Source organism: Megalobrama amblycephala, linkage group LG16 (assembly GCF_018812025.1).
Source record: "Megalobrama amblycephala isolate DHTTF-2021 linkage group LG16, ASM1881202v1, whole genome shotgun sequence".
Classification (NCBI taxonomy): Eukaryota; Metazoa; Chordata; class Actinopteri; order Cypriniformes; family Xenocyprididae; genus Megalobrama; species Megalobrama amblycephala.
In genome coordinates, this window is record NC_063059.1 from 36,535,041 (window position 1) to 36,554,539 (window position 19,499).

General features: G+C 37.2%; 1 long non-coding RNA gene across 1 annotated transcript; it reads right to left on the reverse strand.

Annotated features, from left to right (window-relative positions):
- Positions 1 to 1,316: 1,316 nt before the first annotated feature.
- On the reverse strand, positions 1,317 to 3,113 carry LOC125249499. The gene is made up of 2 exons (XR_007180569.1): positions 2,960 to 3,113; positions 1,317 to 1,845 (listed from the first exon to the last, which is right to left on the reverse strand). It is a non-coding gene; the product is annotated as an uncharacterized LOC125249499 (long non-coding RNA).
- Between the last annotated feature and the right edge of the window lie 16,386 nt (positions 3,114 to 19,499).

Here is a 19,499-nt window from a genome sequence, read left to right on the forward strand (position 1 = left end):
TAAACACAACAAGAATGATGGAATTGGAAGTGTGCTAAAATGCAGTTTGTTTCTGGGTTTTGGCCCTGCAGCATGTTTTGCTGTTTGTTTTGTTGATAAAATTGTTGAAATTAATGCAATTTTTTTTAAAATTTACAATAAAACTTTACAGCACCTTTATGAATTGAATAAATACAAAAAAAATATTAATATTTTTTATTCATCATTGAAGTTTTTTTTTTTTTTTTTTTTTTGAATGGTATAATGCCATCTTGCTCTGACCAAACTTGCTTCAAGTTGTAAATACCAACTTCCTAGGAGGACCTGAATGTACCAATAGGTTGTTTGCAATCACGTGGTTGTGGTGACGCGCGAAATACCAGTGGAGGGCAAGCAGTGAAAATTAGAATGGAAGAGATGGAGAAAAGTCCTTTCTGTGCTGGTTTAGAAAAGTATAAACAGAAAATCACAACATATATTGGACGTGATCTTTGTTATGAAGAGGAGCGACTTTTCCACTGTATTGGAAGACTTTCCTGCCATCGAGGAGGTAGATATAGAGGATGTAAAGCTGCCGTCACACCGTGTTCAGTTCTAGTCTGGGTTTGTTTATATCGCGCTGCCTTTCTACTACTAAAGTTAGGGCAGTATTTTGATTTTCTGTCGTGATTGTGAAAAATGTCGCCATTGTCGGTCATTATGCTGAATCGAGAATTGCAACAGCACATCATCGTTCAAAGAAAAAACTGGACGGTGTAATACAATTGTTGCAGGTTGATGAGGTGACGGGAAGACGCCGTATATCTAATCTAATAATGTCACTGATTTAACCCACTCCCTATCACTCAATAAAATAATCAGATTGCTGAGTGTTTTTGAAAGTGTTGTCTTTGTTGTTGAATCGACTTCTGTCAGCTTGTTAAACATTTATTTGGACATTTTCTACCATGTGATGGCTGAAGCAGCAGCGTGTGACACTGTTCTCATGGTAACCAGATCAACATCCCACATAGCAAATGTTTTCTGGCCCAGCTCCGGGCCACACGATCACGTTTCCCTCGGCCCAAGTACCGCAAAGAATGACGGCCCTGAAGTGGCCCAGAACTGGATTAAAGACAGGGGTCACACATGGGCCATAACCGGCCCGAATCTCAGCCAGTTAATCACCCTTAACTGGCCCTGAAGTGGGCCAATACAGGTTTTATTATTGGTACCAATTCTCAGCCATATGTTAACCATATCGCCACCACCCTTTAACCAGAAACCCCAAAAATGAGCCATAACCCAGCCTAATCTTACCCAAACCATGTGAACAAATGAGTCACAAGAAAATTCAATTCTCAAAATTAGTTTATTTAACAATATTGCACAAGCCAATAATAATAATAATAATAATAACCACATTCAGAATTGTGTAACTGTGTGAAGGCTATTTTATTTAGTACAATCAAAGCATATCTTATTACCACCTCATGAATATATGAATGAATCTAGCACTGAAATGTAAAGATATTATAATGTAATTTTACTCTCAAAAAAACAAAAAAAAAAGAGCAAATTAAAAAAAAAAAATACTTAAAACAAATTTACACATCAGAATGTTTGTATGTGTGAGGGAGAACGTGATCCTATTTAGGACTGTCCTCAGGAAGTGAAGTACAGCTCTGCAGCCCCTCATTTCTCCACAAGTGCTCTCTCCTTATTCCAGCAGACTATTAGTCTTGTCCCTGACAGCAACATAGTGTCGGGCCAGATCCGGCCCACATCTGGTCCGCGTGTAAACCACATGTACCAGATGTGGGCCGATTCTGGGCCACACTATGTTGCTGTCTGGGGTGGTGTCAGACAATTTTTTCCTCACAGCAGCTAAAAGACAAAATAATAATACAAAATTAATAAATACATATACAAACATTCATCCATCTACTGTAAATAAATGTAGGTAACAAATGAAAAATAAGGTTGCTTTGGTGTTTTTTACAGGAAATGATTGCCAATAATATGGCACTATTGAATGACTAACTGGCTTGTCAGAGTTTGACAACAGTATTATGACAAATAAGACCATTTTAGCAAACAAAAACCCTGAGATATGGAAACTGTGGTGTAAACAGAGTAACCAATGCACTGTTGAAGTACTGATAATGTAACGCATTCAAAGCATAATATCTTATTTTCACCTCAAAAAAAGTGCATTTAATTTCAAAATGTAACGTTACTGGTCTGTCTTAAACAGTTACTTAGTGCATAGGTTAATGTAAACTAACAATGACCTCCTACAAATACCAAAAACATGTCTTTGTTTATGTGACACAATGATTATTCCAGATTTGATTCTACATGACTGATGCAAAATGCTTACGAAATAACAAATTGCTTTCTTATTGTTTTAAGAATGTCTACTAGCTAAAACAAAAATATCAGACATAGACCTATCCTGATTATCAAAGTCAGAGATTAGATTTAGATATAATTAAATCTGATTGTACAACCTTTGAATCACTTTCAGTTAAAAAAGTCAATTACTGTTGCTGATTTTGCTGTGATTTTTTAACAACAGTGGGCTACATTGTTCCGCACACTGGACAGGAAGCACCGCGCCTCGGACATCCCGCAGGCCGGTCTATCTCACCCCGGTCGCGTCAATCCTCATATCTGGGTTCTCAAGTTCAAGGGGCAGTGAATCAGCTACCTTATAGGCAAAATTCACTTCAATAAAGAACTAAGTGGCATCCGAGTTTCATGTATTTCAAAAAGCGCCAAAAATGGGTTGTTATTCTATTTTTAAAGACAGCTGTTACGAGTGATGGAATTCATTAATCATAATAACCAAAATAATCTGCGAGTTTTAACCGCATTTGGCGGCTTTTTTGTAAAAATTTTTAAGTTCAATTCTTTCCAAAAGGCCAAATATTGATTCAAAACATCTAACATAACATAACATCTAATGTTAGGTCGTACACAACATAACTTCACTTACCTAGAACAGCGGTTGTCCGACAGACGTCTTCACCCTTCAGTGGGAGAAATTTCAACCGACGCATCACGTGAACCTCATCCACCAACCAGAAAAGCTGGTGTTACCGTGGAGATCGCGCCAAAATAAACAATAGTTGACCGCCCAGTTGTAACTATAACATTACACATATTTTTTTAATTAAACTGTTATGTAGGGGAAATATATATATATGTGTGTGTGTGTGTGTGTGTGTGTGTGTGTGTGTGTGTGTGTGTATATATATATATATATATATATATAACTATCTTGTTAGGAAAATATATATTTTTTGTTATCATATTTTGTTATATTTTGTTTGTATCATTTTTAAATCTGGACATTTTTTTTCAAATGACTCATATATATAAGTCAATTAATATTATTAATTATTAAAATCATTACATCTGTTTCAGAGAGAGGAGAGAGGAGAGAGGGGGGAGGGGGGGGGGGTAAATCTTGCCTTGAATATAGCAGGCCTAAATACTTACAATTGTCCAGTACACAGAGTATGGCACATAATCGCTACACTGATCTGGGCCACACACCTCACATCCACAATCGGCCCAAATGTTGTCTGCCGTCACGCATGCAGTACACAGAGTATGGCCCATAATCGTTACACTGATCTGGGCCACACACCTCACATCCACAATCGGCCCAAATGTTGTCTGCTGTCATGCATGCAGTGCCATCATTGCCACACATGGCCCACGGTTGGCTGACATGATGCATGCCAGTGCCGGCAACATGCCAGCAGTGCCATTATGAGGCCACATTTGGGCCAAGTCTGTTTGCTATGTGGGATTGTGAACGGAATACTACAAAACTTAGGCGAAAACACCAAATTATCATTCAATGGGATAAAATAGCTTCTCTTCCCTGCAAACGATACCATGAAGAATGTGGATATTTAACCAAGTCAAAAACAAATAAGGTAAGCAGGTATCCATATTCATTTAAGTATCAGCAGACGCAAAACGCTATGAAAGGCGACAACTTTATAAGGTAAAAAACGATATAAGTTATAAAAAACGGTAAAAGTTATGTAAATGATAAAACACCTTCTGGGTTCTCAATTTTATCAATGTGAGCAACCATAAACGACGCAAAACATATGAATTTTGAATTTTGATAGGATTCCTATATAGAAAAATCACTCCCTGCCCTCCAGACTCATTCGCGCTGCTGCTGTAACGTCATGTGCAAACAACCTATTGACCTCTTAAGTCCAACTTTAAAAAAATGTGAAAAATGTGAAAAGTTGGCCCAAGTCCAACTTCGATTGTCAAAAAAAAATATTAGTGGGAAGCATTTTAGAAACCTGATTGGAAATAATCTATATAGTGTATGGTGCAACTAGTGTTGCAGAAATGACGCACACAACAATTAATATTATTCTCACAGGACCCAATATTATCCCAGTAAAAGCTCATTATAGTCTTTTTCGAATAGTAATGGAACACTAAAAGAGAAATAATCTGCAGATTATTCATCCCTGAGACATCTCTAAAAAGTTTTGAATTGTTAAGCCTCTGAGAAGAATTGTGGTATATTTTGCATTGCCTGCGAACTTTGATTGTTACCTTGAGTCAGTCATTGGTAATAGTTTCAAGGGGAGTTTGAAAGTTAGTTTTTCATTTCTGCTTGGTGAACATCGCTGTTTTTTGTAATTGCATTATTTATTGCATTGAATCTCAATCAGATGTACAGAAAATGTTGAGAACTGACACAGATTGTTTTGAATTCACAGTTTCTATCACAAGAAAAGCCAAGTGCTAATTGGTCATTGTCACATCTGAGCACTTCATGGTTTGATATGACAGACATCTCTAGCAGATTCACTGGAAAAGCTTTCATTTTTCATTTCAAACCTGACAACTTTGAGATGAAACACATTACCATTTTGGTTAGTGACACCATATGCATAATTTACTGGGTGCTTCTTATAGTGCATCCAAAAGGAGCGAAGGAGCTGATGGGTACGTGATTTATTGGGGCTGCACACCAATTTGCATTCTATACATATAAATAGAATCATTGCTAGATTAAAATTGCATTCCAAATCACACTGAACATATAATAGTATCACTTTTTTATATAATACTGTAAAATGTATTATATTACAAAAGGAAAATTGGTTACCAAAAATTGAAAGCCATTCAAAAAGCCATGAATTCCAACCAAGTAATTATTTTTGCAAATAACACATGCATCTCAAAAAAGTGCACTACATTATAGTAAATATCTTGACAGTGCCCATTTTTGTGAGAGCTCTTTAAAGTAAGAATAGCCTTGGCTTTGACGTCAGCGCTTCAGTTGCCATTGGGTAAAAAAAATGGGATTTTTTTTCTTTTTTTCCATAAGGCTGATGCTTTTCAGAAAACGTCAAAGCTCTTGTGATGGTTCCAGTCCTTTTGTCACTCAGATTTAGACTAAGCCTCTCGTTCTCCAGAACTTTTCCCCCCGTCCTAATGAGGCAGGGCCAGCATTTGGGGAGAGAGCAACTTCTCCCTATGGATGTTCCAACAAACTTCCCTTCTAATCATCTACACTCTGGTTTTGAATACAAAAAGAGATTCTGAGAGCCTGTTGGCTAACTAAGAACTTGACAGTGCTTATGATCAGCCTGGAATCGTGACACGGGGCATAAATCTCACAAATCTCCTTGAGAGACAAAATGCACAGTGGTATCAAACGCAGACAAAAAGGACAGATTGGCCATTTCCATTCCAAAACTGCATCTATTCCCCATCCTATCGCTTATTAAAACTTATTAATCGAATCCAGAATTCATTAAATGGAAAACAAAAGAGATGCAAGTGAATAGACATTAGAGTAAGTCTCTGTTGGTTCTTTCAGGTTTCATGGCTTTGGATCAGATGGAGGACAGAGAATGACTGGAAAGTTTCTCTAACTTAAGTGACCACCACTGCGGGTCATTCGGTAGTAGAGGACTGTAAAAGTGTCAGTCAGATTCCAAGAAATTTTGGAATACTAGTTTGATTAGAGATGCAGCAGTACATAATTTCATATCATTCATCACAAATCTGTCAATTATTTTATTTCTTATTTTTTAGGTTTAATGCTATAAGATTAGTCAAACTTGTTATGCCAAGAAACAGTTCTAAACAAATTACTTTTGATACACAACAGTTGTACACAATCTACTATATTCTTTCTGACGTCTGATTGATAGTTTATGCCTCTTTTAGCAAGTAAAAGGCCTTTTAGTATAACTGTAAAAAAAACGTGTAGGTTTACTTGATTATCCATACATATATTTTTTAGAAAAATCATGTTAAAATATTAAATATGATACATCAGGCTTTTAAGGAACGTTCAGTTGTTCATGTCTCAATCATCATTGTATTGCTTTGCCCCCACAATAAAAATTATCCTATGATTTACTCACCCTCAGGCCATCCTAGGTGTATATGACTATCTTCTTTCAGACGAACACAATCAGAGATATATTTAAAAAATATCCTTAGTCCTCCAAGGTTTATAATGGTTTATAATGGTTGCATTCTGTGTACGATTGGCCACCAGAAGGTAGATATTTGAATTTATAAAGTTTTAAATATAAATATTTTTCTTACAAAAACCCATCGCTTCACTTCAGAAGGCCTTTATTAACCCCCCTGGAGCTGTATGGATTACATTTTTTTTATTGATGGATGCATTATTTTTGTCTTCAAAACCCATTCACAACCATTATAAACCTTGGAGGACTAAAAGGATATTTTTAAATACATCTCTGATTGTGTTCATCTAGCATGTCTTGAGGGTGAGTAAATCATGGCATAATTTAAATTTTTGGGTGAACTATCCCTTTAAATATCATCTTACTAAGACATATTCTTGGAAGATATAGAGTGTTTACTGATATTTATAAGCATTTTATGCAAGTAGTCTGCTAAAGACATCATTGATTTGCATTACAACCTAATGCTTGGGATGCTGCCGAGCTTCCCTGCTGCCCTGAATGCGAAGAAGAGCAGTCACTGGTCTGGTCCACAGGCCTCCTGTGTGCAGGTTCAAAGCTACGACTGCCAATGGTAATTGCCACCTGTTGTTTCGCCGATCCCCCATCCGCCCAAGGCTTGATAATTGAAGAAGCAGGAATGTGAGGAATATCTGCACAATACCTGCACAAGAAAGAGATTTTGGTGGAGAAGTTGTTGCGCTGGAGCAACCCCACCCTCTCGGCTGCTGAAGTTGAAGTCCAGGCATGACAAGCATTACAACTAGTAATTTCTTTGGCTGAAGGATGGCCACTCCAGCCTGACCATTGGACCTTAGTGGTTTCATTGGCCCGTTCTGCCGGTGTAGACTTTAGCTGTGTATGTAAACCTCACTCCCCTGTCCTTAAAGGATTAGTCCACTTTTAAATAAACTTTTCCTGATAATTTACTCACCCCATGTCATCCAAGATGCCCATGTCTTTCTTTCTTCAGTCGAAAAGAAATGAAAGTTTTTGATGAAAACATTCCAGGATTTTTTTCCATATAGTGGACTTCAATGGGCACCAAACAGTTGAAGGTCAAAATTTGTTTCACCGCAGCTTCAAATTGTTCTACACGATCCCAGACGAGGAATAATAGTCTTATCTAGAGAAACAATCACTAATTTTCTAAAAAATAAAATTAAAATTTTATACATTTTAACCAGTAATGCTCATCTTGAACTAGCTCTCTTCTTCTTCCCTATTAGAATTCCAGCAGTGTAGACACTGCTAAGTGTATTACTGCCCTCCACAGGTCAAAGTTTGAACTAATTGTTATATACTAGCATATTGCATATAAAAATTAGTTCAAACTTTGACCTGTGGAGGGCAGTAATACACTTAGCAGTGTTTACACTGCCGGAATTCTAATAGGGAAGAGCTAGTTCAAGATGAGCATTTCTGGTTAAAATGTATAAAATTTTATTTTTTATTTTTTTTTTAGAAAATTAGTGATTGTTTCTCTAGATAAGACCCTTATTTCTCATCTGGGATTGTGTAGAACAATTTGAAGCTGCGGTGAAACTAATTTTGACCTTCAACTGTTTGGTGCCCATTGAAGTCCACTATATGGAAAAAAAATCCTGGAATGTTTTCATCAAAAACTTTCATTTCTTTTCGACTGAAGAAAGAAAGACATGGACATCTTGAATGACATGCGGGTGAGTAAATTATAAGGAAAAGTTTATTTAAAAGTGGACTAATCCTTTAAGAGGTGCATTAGTGACTGACGCTAGAGGCTGCAGTCTTTAGCGTCCTTGTTACCGCGCCTGCCTCCCATGCCGGAAACGCCAGTTTGAATCCCTCTCGAAGTGGTGCAAGTAGAACCAGAGGGGTTACATTGGTGCCAAGACCTGGATGGGAGTGAGGTTTAGGGGGGTGACTGTAATGGAGGCCAGCTAGTATGAGCTGTATGAGTAAACCTCACTCACCTTGCCTCAAGAGGAGCACTAGATGCTAGAGGCTGAGGTCTTTAGCGTCCTTGTTAACGTGCCCATCACCCATGCCGGTTCGAATCCTTCTCAAAGTGGTGTGAGTAGAACCGGAGTGGTTACATATGCCCACAGGTAGTACTGGCTTAAGTTTAACTTAACCTAAATGTAACTTTTCATCTAAATTTACAATTTATTTTATTTTATTCCAGCTTTATTTTAATTACTGAAAATGATTGTTAATAGTTTTAGTTTTAGTTGACGATAACAACACTGGCTGTAAAATCAAACAAGCATCTCTACAAGTCTGTATAACCTTCTGATGGATTCCAATGTTAGGATAGAGTGGCCAAAGTATATTTGTGATGAATGTCACTGGATTATTGTTAGTGTGGATTTATATCTTTGTTCTTTGTGAAATATATGGGGCACTCAAAACTATACTGGACCTCAAAGCTAACCGTAAATAACTAATTTCATTCTAATGTTTCATTTGTTAATGACTACTTGATATTTATGGCTTATGCTGCTGCATATGTTACCTAGGCTAAAATAAACAGCTGGATACGGATTTATAAACCCTTCATATCAGAATGGATTATTTTCACTGTTGTGAAAATGAATAAACATAACACAAAGTCACATTGTTGTTCCTGAGATTAGTTTTATTTGTTCTCTCATTATAACTCATTGTTTTCTTATCATACATTTTTCATGCCAAATCTGTTTTCTTTTTCTTTTTTCAGTTGTGCATCTGTACTATTTGTGGATGTGCTAAGACTGCTATTGTCTTTGTGGTTGTGGAGCTGGTTCATTTTCAAACATATTTTGTTGTTTTCAAGTGTTTGTCATTATTAATCTGTATAAAACAGTTCTACATGAGACATTAATACTTATTTTCTATGCAAAATTATTATAAAAATGGCTAATAATATGTCATGACAGCATTTACATTTACATTTAATTCATTAATGATTATTTTAAATGAATGTCACCTGCTGTTGATAAGGGTGCATAAGAATAGAAATGCATTACTTGTCATCCAAAACGTCTGTAAGAATGTAGATACTAAATAAGAAAAACTTACATAAGTACATTTTTGATTAATGATGCATTATTATTTACTTGATCTACAGTGTATCCTGCCGTGCCTTCATATATTCCAGCCTGCTGTGTCTCTCCATTCATCTCAGCATGTCAGGATTCACGACTGGAACATTATGGAGGTCATACTTTTACTGCAGTGTAGATAAGCTTTATCACGGCACTGCACATTATTGGACTATAGTTTTTTTTACCTTCTCCAATTACAGTGGCTGTCCCATTATTTTATCAATAACAGATGCCTCCATTTTGTAAAGCTGATATACAAAAACAGCAATATGGTGGCAAACCTCTGTGTCCTGATATTAGGCCTACAGCATTGAGATTACTGCCACCCAAACAGACTATTTAATCACTCCAGCTTGCTATTGACATAAAGGGCTGATACCAGAAACGTGCTGTGTTTGGTAAGATAATGCCGCCTTCATAAAAGATGCAAAGAACAAAGTCGTTCCATCAGAAGGGTTAGCCGATTAGCATAAAAAAATGTGTTTACTCAGTTAAGGAACACTTAAAAGCTCAGTTGTCTTTCAAACTAAGGCTTAAATATGTTTGAATTTCCTTTTTGTGGCTATCAGAGGCTAAAAGTCACAAAGATTTACAAGAAAGTGTCCTTCAAATTGAATGACCTATGTTTTGCGGACATTATTTAGCATTTAGCATGTACTGTATTAAGTCAACTAGGGCTTTGTTTAACTACACTTTTAGGCATACACTCGCAAACTTACCTCAGGGAATTCTTGCCGCCATTTTGGGGTGTGTTCAACTTCGTTAAGTTAGCAAGGTTTGTTTATTTGGACAGACCAGAGTTGCCAGGTTTTCACAACAAAACCTACCCAATTGCTACCCAAAACTAGCCCAATCATGTTTTCGGAGGGGTTCCCTGGTAAAAATCGTGTTCTGGGAGGTTAAATTCACATTTTTGGTGGGGTTTCCCTGGTAAAATTTACATTCCAGGGGCTAAATATCATGTTATTTGGAGTTGTTTCAACCTGTGGACATGAAAAACAATCCGCGGCAACAGTGTTAAAGTAGCCCAATTCCACAGGAAAACCATGGACTTGGCAACATTGGACAGACCCTCGACCCCTCGATTTTGACAGGGGGAGTGAGTCTTCTCAATAGCTGCATCCGAAATCGAATACTTCTCTATTATATAGTACTCGAAAAACAGTAGGTGAATGGTACCCTGATGAGTTTCTACTTCCGGTGGGATTCTGAAGTGCGCATACAATGGACACTTTACTTTCCTTTACGAGGCCACAGGAGAAGATTTGTGAATGGAGTTGAAGGGATGTAACTGACGCTGGTGAGTCATGTGACAGTAACAACAATTCCTTTATACTACATGCATTTGTACTATATAGAATGTACAAATGTATTCAAAAACCAATTCAAATGTAGTACCTACTCAACAGTATGCGATTTTGGACGCAGCTAATATGTACACTTCAGGCAGATCAATAGACCACAATGCAACATGAATGTCATGTCACAGTAGATTGAGCTTCATTTACTCCCACCCCACACAACTCTATTGTAACCCATTGCAAGGGTTCCAACCGTAGTAGGCACTCGAGCAACATAAACAATGACGTACATCTGAGTGAACTAGACGGAGAGAAGGTATCAAGAGAAGGGCATAAAAAATGGACTTAAACACAGCCGATAATGGCTGATCGTTTCAAAATTGACTGTTTGGTTCAAGCGTACCACACAAGTCCTGAAAAGTGAAGTAGTCACTGAGGCACCAATGGACTTTTTTGGGATTTCGGGAGGAGACTGGAACTTGAACTTTATTTTCTACATTTTCATAACTTCACTTTTCTACAATGGAAGAGAGTGGAGCTTTTTTTTTTTTTTTTTACAGTTCGGTTCAGTTGTTTGTTGTAACTTTCCAGACTTGGGATAGGAATCAAACTCTGACCATATCAAATGTTTTAGTTTGAAAGCTCCGTAAAAATGACACATGCACTTTTAAAAATAAAGGTTAAGAAAGAATGGATTGCTACAGATGAACCATTTTGGGTTCCATAAAGAACCTTTCAGTGATGGTTCTTAAAAGAACCATTTTTTTCTTAGCATGAAGAACATTTTAATAATCTAAAGAACTTTTTTTCCCCCACTCTTTAGCGTGATGAAATGGTTCTATTTTATAGGTTCTTCATGGAACCACAAATGCCACTAAAGAACCTTTATTTCTAAGAGTGTGGAATCCAAAAGCATATTTTTCACCTTCATGCTACTGTAATGATACTGGGAGGGGGGGAAAAAGCCATTAAATGTGACTTCCATTAAACATTTTCTGTCTGAGACTTTTTTTTTTATAAACTAGTCCAGCTACCAGTGGAGATTCACCATTCAAAATCTAGCAGATGTGGCATAATGAAGCCATTTCTGTGACTGTGCTTAACTCTCCTGTTCAGAATAGAAGGGCAGAAAATAGGCTTGTCAGGGTGAGTGACGCTTCCCATTTCTATGTATAATTCAAGGCAAGCTGCCATCAGACACATGCCCAGTCCACATCACTCGGAAAGCAATGAAGACAAAGTGCAAAATCAAAAATGTCAAGAACAAAGTACAAAATATTTTCAGATGGCATAGAGTTTTACATTTTCATATGAAATTATACATCCTATATACATCTCGCTGTGATTTGGCCAAGTACGACATGTTCCTGGATCGACATATTTTGTTGATCCTGGATCAACATTCCTGAAAAAAAAAAAAGAAAAAAAAACATAACTCTATCCCTACCCATAACGTATCCCTAATACCAGAGGGAGATGATAGGTGAATAAGAATGGTGCAGAAGCCCCTAACGCAGTGGTCTCAAACTCAATTTCTGGAGGGCCACAGCTCTGCACAGTTTTCCTGATCCTGATCCAAGACCTTGAAGACCTTGATTAGCTGGATCAGGATCAGCTAAACTGTGCAGAGCTGTGGCCCTCCAGGAATTGAGTTTGAGACCACTGCCCTAACCCTTGTTGTAAGCCAAAAACTGACATTAACTGTAAAATTAACTTTCAAATCAGATTGGTTGATTGTAATTTTGTTCCAGGATCAACAATATATTGATCCAGGAACATGTTCTGCTTATTGAAATTACATTTACCACCCAAAGCAGGTCCAAAATAATGGGAATTAAAATTTGTGTGATTTGGTGAGTAAATAAAAGTGGCCAGATATAGGTGATGTAATTGATAATGTCAGTAATATTCAAGTTTTTATGTGTCTTGCATATATTTCATGTCCTTGTCATTATCTCCATTAACTCACTCATTAGTTTTTTGTCAAAGCTGTTTTTGAATGATATTAATTATAAAAAAAAATGTTCATTTGAATTGAATTGAAAATATTCTTATATTCTTTTAGGGAAAAATTTTGTTAATACAGGAAATATTTAGTAAATATAATTTGTGTTGGCTTTAGATACAATAACAAATAAAGCCCATGATATCTTTTTAATATCATGCTTATTTTTTAATATACAGTCTAATCAAATTCATATGGTGTTAATGAAATAATGTAAAATACAGCTATAGCTGGTCTTCATTGCTGTTATATTCAACAGGTATTGGCAGGAAAAGGTTAATTTTGGAACCTGAGAGCAAAACTTTCTTTAAAGGTGCCCTAGATTCAAAAATTGAATTTACCTTGGCATAGTTAAATAACAAGAGTTCAGTACATGGAAAAGACATACAGTGAGTCTCAAACACCATTGTTTCCTCCTTCTTATGTAAATCTCATTTGTTTAAACGACCTCCGAAGAACAGGCAAATCTCAACATAATACCGACTGTTACGTAACAGTCGGGGTGTACGCCCCCAATATTTGCATAATGCCAACCCATGTTCAAGGGATTACACAAGCCAGTATTAACGTCTGAAGCTGAACACAGCCGAATCATCAGACTAGGTAAGCAAGAACAACAGCGAAAAATGGCAGATGGAGCAATAATAACTGACATAATCCATGATAGCATGATATTTTTACTGATATTTGTAAATTGTCTTTCTAAATGTTTCGTTAGCATGTTGCTAATGTATTGTCAAATGTGGTTAAAGTTACCATCATTTCTTACTGTATTCACGGAGACAAGAGCCGTCGCTATTTTCATTTTTAAACACTTGCAGTCTGTATAATGCATAAACACAACTTCATTCTTTATAAATCTCAGTGTAGCATTAGCCGTTAGCCACGGAGGACAGCCTCAAATTCACTCAGAATAAAACGTTAACATCCAAATAAATACTTTACTCACATTATTCGAAGTATGCATACAGCATGCATGACGAACATCTTGTAAAGATCCATTTGAGGGTTATATTAGCTGTGTGAACTTTGTAAATGCGCTGTAATATAGTCGAGAGCCCGTGTGGCAGGGAGCACGCGATTTAAGGGGGCGGCGCCGAGTGTAAATCAGTGCATTGTTAATGATGCCCCAAAATAGGCAGTTAAAAAAATTTATTTAAAAAAATCTATGGGGTATTTTGAGCTGAAACTTCACAGACACATTCAGGAGACACCTTAGACTTATATTACATCTTGTGAAAAAGCATTTTTGGGCACCTTTAAGAAGAACTTTCACTGTACAAATGAGGACCAAAAACAGTAACACAATATCACATCAACAGCAGAGTCCACAATGAAAAAAGCTCATTTGATCTAAATGGAGATGATTAGATGGAAGGAGCTATTGTTGTCTATGGGCTATTTCTATGGGTGTTTTTTAATAATACATTTTTTTTTTTTTACAAAAGTCTTTCCCAGAAGTACAGCATATGAGATTTCTCCCAGGCTTCATCTTTACTGGCACTGCCATGCAGGATATCAGCAGCGCAACAGTGCCATCTCTGGTGATGAGCTACAAAAGGTTTGCAAATGACTTTTGCTTCCCCATTAGAACTGGAACTTCTAGTGCTCATGTGTCTTAAAAACCATGATTTGGCTGGTTAGCATAACCCAGTTAACCTCAGCCGGTGGATAACATAACTACACTGGGCCAGTCTGGGGACAAAAACCATCTTTCAAAATCATATCAATCAAAAATAAATTGTAAAATGTAAATAACTGATTAAAGCACACGTTCAAGCACATATTTTTATTATAATAAATTATTAATTTATAATATATTTATTTATAATTACTTACAATTACCCAGAGATTTAGGTTAGGTGAAGAATCCTAAAAAATGACCCCCACTTAATAAGAATCACATACTGAAGAGTAGTTGAATACATGAAGACTGTTTTTTTTATAGGCTTTACAGACAGACAGACTGAGATTGACTCTTGAAGGACCAGCACCACATCCTCTTGTACCACTGTTTGAAGAATTTATCTTCCAGAATCTGGCAGTAAGTTTTGGGAGTTCATTTTTAGTCCATCTCTGTAAAACTGACTTCAGGGTAGGAGATGGACTAAAAATGAGCTAAAATTCATTTTTTATGATTCTTCACCTAACCTAAGTCTCTGAGATCCTGACTCCTTGTACTTCTGGAGACTCCAGATAGGTTGCAGTTCTAGAAAATGGTGGCACTGGAGACTAAAGGGTTCCTGATGGTTTCACACTTAATTCTTCACCTTAATTCTTAATTATTTTGTAAGTATTTCATTACTATTGCATCCTTCTCATGGGCATTAAAGAATTTTTGACTCTTCAGTCTGAGTTAAATCTCTTTTTTGGCTCATTTTATTTGTAAAAGAAAACCTGCTTAATAATTATGCAATCTTGGCATGAATCCTTTTTAATTTGTGATAAGGGACAACACAAAATACGAAAACATATTTTATTACATAAACAGTTTATACATAGAAAAAAATTTAATTTTCGATTCCTCAAAATATCAACCATTAGCAGCTATTACAGCTCTGCATAATCTGAGCATCCGAGCTGTCAGTTTATTGAAACATTGATTTGATATATTACTCCAAGCCTCCTGAAGGATTGCCCAAAGATGATTCACACTGGTTGGACACCTCTTACGGACATCACGGTCCAGTTCCTCCCATAGAAGCTCAATTGGGTTGAGGTCGGGTGATTAGGGAGGCCATTCCATGACAGACATGATGCCAGCTGACTGCTTCCTCTCCAAATAGGATTTGCACAGCTTGGAAGTGTGCTCGGGGTCATTGTCTTGTTGGAAGGTGAAGCCGTGACCAATAAGGTGCTGACCAGAAGGAACAGCATGTCGTTGCAAAATGCTGTGGTATCCACGCTGGTTCAATTCCTTGGACATGATACATGTCACCAACTTTTCCTGCTCCAGACCATCACACTGCCATGCTTCACAGTGGGTGTGATACAGGCATCTTAAAAACCTTTTCACCAACTCTTTGTCTCACGTAAAATCATCTCATTATTTGAGCCAAAAACTTCAAATTTGGATTCATCCATCCAGAACACCTTCATCCAATCATCTGCTGTCCAGTTTCTTTGCCCACTGCAGTCTCTTTTTCTTGTTGTTTGATCTTAGCAGTGTTTTCTTAGCTGATATTCAGCCATGCAGACCTGCTTGTTGGAGCCTCCGACGGACAGTAGAACATGACACTGGTACATCATGTGCACTGTTGAGATCAGCTGTCAGCTCTGGACAAGTTAGGCATATGTTGCAAAAGCTGGACACTCTTACATATTTGTCCTCACTAGAAGAGGTACTTCTTGGTCTTCCACTCCTCTTTCTGTCTTTATTGGACCCAGACTTTGCCTTTCGTTCCAAGCAATAGTGGACACCTTTCAGTGAAATTTTCAACTTTTTGGCTATATCTCACATTGAATAGCCATTATTCCTTATAACTATTACAGACTGACGTGTTTCCAGAGAAAGCTGCTTGCACTTGGCCATGTTGTCAAGAAACACATGGAAACTCTCTATAAAATGGGCCAAACAAGTCATTTGATTGGCAAGAACTATTTGGAAACTATCTGACCTAAATTGGGTTCTAATTGGTTCATTGTATTCTAAACTTAATTGGCAATCAATCAATTTTTTTTTCAGTTTTTGAAGCTATTAAGGTTTGCTGACCCAAAACTCTTTTACAAACCTGGGCAACGTTTAAACCAGTAACCAGGCATCACAGCTGGCAAAGGGGCATGTCTGACTTTGACATGTATATATTGCCATTATTATGTAATCAAAATGTAAATTATTATTGCTGGTCTTCAATGATAATGTCAAGTTACTTTAATGTACAAACCCGATTCCAAAAAAGTTGGGACACTGTACAAATTGTGAATAAAAAAAGGAATGCAATAATTTACAAATCTCATAAACTTGACACATTTTGAAATGTCATGCCAAATATTGGCTCATTTTGGATTTCATGAGAGCTACACATTTCAAAAAAGTTGGGACAGGTAACAATAAGAAAAGTAAAAAAAAAGTCAAATCCAGAAAAGTTAAATGCACATATAAGGAACAGCTGGAGGACCAATTTGCAATTTATTAGGTCAATTGGCAACATGATTGGGTATAAAAAGAGCCACTCAGAGTGGCAGTGTCTCACAGAAGTCAAGATGGGCAGAGGATCACCAATTCCCCCAATGCTGTGGCGAAAAATATCAGAAAGGAGTTTCTCAGAGAAAAATTGCAAAGAGTTTGAAGTTATCATCATCTACAGTGCATAATATCATCCAGATATTCAGAGAATCTGGAACAATCTCTGTGCGTAAGGGTCAAGGCCGGAAAACCATACTGGATGCCCGTGATCTTCGGGCCCTTAGACGGCACTGCATCACATACAGGAATGCTACTGTAATGGAAATCACAACATGGGCTCAGGAATACTTCCAGAAAACATTGTCGGTGAACACAATCCACCGTGCCATTCGCCGTTGCCGGCTAAAACTCTATATGTCAAAAAAGAAGCCATATCTAAACATGATCCAGAAGCGCAGGCGTTTTCTCTGGGCCAAGGCTCATTTAAAATGGACTGTGGCAAAGTGGAAAACTGTTCTGTGGTCAGACGAATCAAAATTTGAAGTTCTTTTTGGAAAACTTGGACGCCATGTCATCCGGACTAAAGAGGACAAGGACAACCCAAGTTGTTATCAGCGCTCAGTTCAGAAGCCTGCATCTCTGATGGTATGGGGTTGCATGAGTGCGTGTGGCATGGGCAGCTTACACATCTGGAAAGGCACCATCAATGCTGAAAGGTATATCCAAGTTCTAGAACAACATGTGCTCCCATCCAGACATCGTCTCTTTCAGGGAAGACCTTGCATTTTCCAACATGACAATGCCAGACCACATACTGCATCAATTACAACATCATGGCTGCGTAGAAGAAGGATCCGGGTACTGAAATGGCCAGCCTGCAGTCCAGATCTTTCACCCATAGAAAACATTTGGCGCATCATAATGAGAAAGATGCGACAAAGAAGACCTAAGACAGTTGAGCAACTAGAAGCCTGTATTAGACAAGAATGGGACAACATTCCTATTCCTAAACTTGAGCAACTTGTCTCAGTCCCCAGACGTTTGCAGACTGTTATAAAAAGAAGAGGGGATGCCACACAGTGGTAAACATGGCCTTGTCCCAACTTTTTTGAGATGTGTTGATGCCATGAAATTTAAAATCAACTTATTTTTCCCTTAAAAAATACATTTTCTCAGTTTAAACATTTGATATGTCATCTATGTTGTATTCTGAATAAAATATTGAAATTTGAAACTTCCACATCATTGCATTCTGTTTTTATTCACAATTTGTACAGTGTCCCAACACTTTTGGAATCGGGTTTGTATTTGCACTAAAAAATGATAAGGATTTATGCTGATAACGTCCAAAACCACATTTTGCCAGGGGTGTTTCTAAACTTTTTGAGGGCAATGTATATGTCTGTATTATATAACATGCATTGCCTTAATCAAAAATATTCATTAATTGGAATATTAAGTTATAATAATATTTCAAAGTGATTTCCATCATTTTGACAGACAATAAATTTTTACCTGCTTTAGAAACGTTAACAGTAAACACTTCTAGGGATTAGAAGTCAAAAGAGGAGACAATGACATTTTAAAGCATCCACACATAAGCAAAGAGACGTGAGGATTTCAGGAGAAAAACAAGAGATTCTTCCAGTGGATGTATTGTAAATTAAATCAGAAGAGCAGAACACAAGTATGCAGTAGTTTCCATAGATATTCTCATTATACCATGTCACATTAAAATACCAAGTGTTATGTTATCCTCCTGACATCTGAAAATAGCACAGCTCATTCAGGCAAACTGAGGGATAAGGATTATTTGTAGCGCATCCTTATGATTTGAAAATGTTTGTTTCAGTCTTTTTGAGTGGAGCTTCCCTAAACTGGAGGTGGCTCCCATAATCTAAAACGCAGTACGCTTGTTAGGAAAAAATTGGAAAGTGCAGAAATAGTATGCCAGCCAAACAACAACCATTGAGATGAACAGCAATGCTAACTGATGGCTTTTTCCAGGTATTATTGACCTCTTTGCTCAAAAATATGGCGAGGAGGGCCTTGCGCCTGTACTTGGAAGGACCTAATGACACAAGAGACCATATTTAATGAGCTGGAAAACTATTAGGTCTTGATGGCATCTGCTAATGATAGCCAGACTGACAAAAAGGACGTTTACCTTCACCAAGCATTACAAATTAATGTTGCGATTAGCGGCATAATTAAGATGGAAAACTCTCTCGGACGCTTCTTGTTTAAATCTGACTGAGGTGAGCGGGTAAAACAAATGTTATGTTGAATGTAGAACAAGCAACATGCCCAATCACGATTAGCGATCGCTGCAAATTATTATTAAACAACAGATGCAAACAAAGGATCCTAATCAACACGTGTGACACAAAAGGCTCTCGGAATCAATGTGTTCTGTATGACAAACAAACGTTTTATTGCATTCATCTTCTCATGGGATTAACCATTCTTTTCTTGGAACGCAAGGTCAGGAAATGTCATTCAGTTTATAATTAATTTCAGCAGCCCTGGAGGCACATCATT